Here is a 3,709-nt window from a genome sequence, read left to right as displayed (position 1 = left end):
TACATAGCCTAAGATTGCATTAGTTTCCTTGGATTCCGTATCGCAGTTAACTGAAATCGCTTAGTCTTCTTCACATAAACTTTTGTTAATTAAAATATCCCTTATTCTGTAATTACTTCAGTGGCTCTCTGAATCTAACTTCAGAATTTAAGCTTTTCCCAAGTGACACAGTAGTGCTATACTTGGAGTCAGTAATACCTGAATTCAAATCACTTCTCAAATAAATAATGCTATGACCCTAGGCAAGTCACTGTGTCAGCCCATTTCCTCCTCTGTAAAATATAAAAACACCTATTTTACAGGACTGTTGTGATGATTAAAAGAGATAATGCATTTAAAGTACTACATAAAATATATCTATTATATCTATTAAATAACATCTTATTTTTGGCCCACTTTTCTAAAATATTAAAAGATTGTATTATGAAAATTGTCTGAAGACTTGTTAACTATTTTATAAAATCTTGTATTGTTCACAAATTTTATAAGAATTTCAAATCTTGGTGCGGCCCCATCCCTACCTAGTTGTGCTGCTCATAAAGATGCTGAGGCTTAAGTAAAGTGACTTAGCTAAACACAGTTTATAAATAGATGGAGCTTCTGACTACAGTAAATTTTCCACTTTGTCTCGGGTTCAGTGTAATCATGGCTCCTGGTCCCAAGAAGCATTGTAAGCATGTAGCAGCTCCAAAGCACTGGATGCTGGATAAGTTAACAGGAGCTTTTGCTCCAAGACCATCTACAGGTCCCCACAAGCTGAGAGAGTATCTCCCACTTATCATCTTCCTGAGAAATAGACTCAAGTATGCCTTGACTGGAGATGAAGTAAAGAAAATCTGCATGCAGTGATTCATCAAGATTGACAGCAAGGTCTGCACTGATATTACATACTCTGCTGGTTTTATGGATGTCATTAGCATTGAGAAGACAGGAGAGCATTTCTGTCTGGTGTATGACACCAAGGGATGCTTTGCTGTTCATTGTATCACAGCTGAAGAGGCTAAGTATAAATTGTGCAAAGTGAGAAAATCTTTGTGGGTACAAAAGGCATTCCCCATCTGGTGACCCATGATGCCCACAATATCTAATACCTAGATCCTCTCATCAAAGTGAATGATACTGTTCAGATTGATTTAGAAGCTGGCAAGATCACTGATTTCATCAAGTTTGATACTGGTAACCTATGTATGGTGACTGGTGGAGCTAACTTGGGTCGAATTGGTGTGATCACCAACAGGGAGAAACATCCTGGGTCTTTCAGTGTTATTCACATAAAAGATGCTAATGGCAATAGTTTTGCCACTAGGCTCTCAATCATTTTTGTTATTGGCAAAGGTAATAAGCCTTGGCTCTCCCTTCCATGAGGAAAGGGTACCCCCTCACAACTGCTGAAGAAAGAGACCAGAGATTGGCAGCTAAAGAGAGCAGTGGCTAAATGATTGCAGATAAGGATCTGTAGGGTTTCATTCAAATTGAGATTAGAATACAATTTAAAAAATTATTACCCTACAAAAATATAAAATACATAAGCAAAACAAGAGAAAAAACAACTCGGTCTTATGAAGTAAAATTGAACAATTCATAAATCCCTTTTTTTCTTCCTGTGGATTAGGGTATTATGGGCATCAATGTTGTTGTATAAACTCTTAAAGATACAGCTATATTAGTTTTACTAAACTGCTTTTCTTTTTTAAGCGGAAGGCTCACTGGTTGGAGGATGGGGACAGGACATACCCCAAAATGGCTGAGGTGAAAATAAAAGTTATCAATGAAACTGCTTTAAAAAAAAGAATTTCAACTCTTTTTGCTCAGTTTCCTCATTTGTAAAATCAGCTAGAAAGGGAAATAGAAGAGCAGTTTAGTATCTTTGCCAAGACAACCCTAAATGGGGTCACAAAGAGTCTCACACAATTAAAATACTAAAAAGCTGTAAATATAGATATAAATGTGAGCTATTGCTATAGCCATGTGTAACGAGAAGTATAAACAATGAGAAATGAGATTTCATACAAGTTTTCTAATAGAACTTAAGAACCATTATTGCTGTTTCACCTTTGTCTTTGTATGTCCAGTCTTCAAGAACATTTCTGAGTAATTCTTAAAAATCAATTTTCTCTCAATCTTGGGCAATATGAGTTATATTTGAATCCTATACTTCTGTCTGAAACATATTTTTTTAAATTGATCAAAGCTCACTTAAGACAGTAAAAATGAATCTAGCTTCTGTTATCTTTTTGCTTTTCAACTTAATAATTTAAATTAAGAGGTCATTCTTCTGGTCTTGTATATCAAATCAGTGATCTTTATATCTCTCTATTAAGTTGTTTTAAATAAAAGTCAGTTGAAAAACACAGGAAATAAGAATTCTGAGTGTTTCCCAAATCATACAGAAGAAATGATTACAACTGAGCTAATCTAAATGCTGTCTAGCTGCCCAGAATTCTGAGAAGGATCTTCTCTGAATTACTCAGGATAATGGGAAGTTTTGAGTATACCTTATTCACTCATTTATTGATTTACAAGGAGAAAAAAACCCTCTCAGAAAGAGTCCAAATTCTTTACAAGGAAGAATAAAAATCCAAACTAGAATACATTAACCACTTATTGACAGGAGGGGAAGTATAATTCAGTTACTAAGTCAAGGAAAACCTACATTCAAGTTTAAACTCTGAAAGGTATTGGTTGTATGAGCCTGTATAAGTCACAACCATATAGTGATTCAGGTAACTTCTCAAGGCTCTTAGTAGCAGAACTGTTGCTGATATCTGCTTTGGAAGTAATTTCCTTACTAGGAATTCTCTATACCAGTGAAATTACTTATGTATATTTGTGTGTGTGTGCAAATTTGTGTATACATGTATCTGTTCTATGTTGACAGGAACTATTGGAAAGATAGAAATATTTATCTATATAGATGATAGAGACTGAAACAAAAAAATGATATAAATATATAGTTAAAAATAAGTTAAATGTAACTTCTTCCTTCCCTTAACTCTTCCCCTAGGTCAGCTTTGGGGTATCTAAACTTGTATTATGATATGGATGGCAATAGTGAGATCATTCTTTCCTTTCTTGGGATGTATGAGAAATGATGGCATAACCTATGATGATGGAGAAATTAGAAACAAGGGAGACTCATGGAAAAAAAGATGAGCAATTATTTTGCCAGTCTCAGCTTCAGATGATGCTGAGACAGCACAATAACTAGAGAAATAATGGGGAAAGTACAAAGGTTGATCAGTATCATAAATTTACAGTTTGAAAGGACGTTGGCAATAATCAAATATGTGTGTCTTAATTTTCTTAGATCATCACTACTCTCCAGATGGTTAGATCATAAATGTAGAGCTGGAAGGTACCTCAGAGTCTTTCTTAGTTCAACTCCCTCATTTTTACAGATGAGGCAAATGAGAATTAGAAAGACTTAGAAAATTCCCTACCATAACTCAACTAATAAGTATCAAATCCATGAGGGAAAAAGGGAGAGAAAAATCAGTTCAAATCTCAACTCCGATGCTTACTATCTATTTAAACAATGGAAAAATATTTAATTGTTCCAAGTCTTAGTTTCTTCATATGCAAAATGGGATGGTAATACCAGCCTTTAGCTCACAAGATTGTTTTAAGGAACAAAGAATATTTATATAAAATGCTTTATAAATCTTAAATTGACATAATGAATAGAGTGCTAAACCTGTAATCTAAAAGA

General features: G+C 34.3%; 1 pseudogene; it reads left to right on the top strand.

Annotated features, from left to right (window-relative positions):
* Nucleotides 1-645: 645 nt before the first annotated feature.
* On the top strand, nucleotides 646-1,435 carry LOC123234926 (annotated as a pseudogene).
* The last annotated feature ends 2,274 nt before the right edge of the window (nucleotides 1,436-3,709 follow it).

Source organism: Gracilinanus agilis, chromosome 2, assembly GCF_016433145.1.
Source record: "Gracilinanus agilis isolate LMUSP501 chromosome 2, AgileGrace, whole genome shotgun sequence".
NCBI classification, from domain to species: Eukaryota; Metazoa; Chordata; class Mammalia; order Didelphimorphia; family Didelphidae; genus Gracilinanus; species Gracilinanus agilis.
Note: the sequence above shows the minus strand (reverse complement) of the source record. Positions and strands in the feature narration are given on the sequence as shown.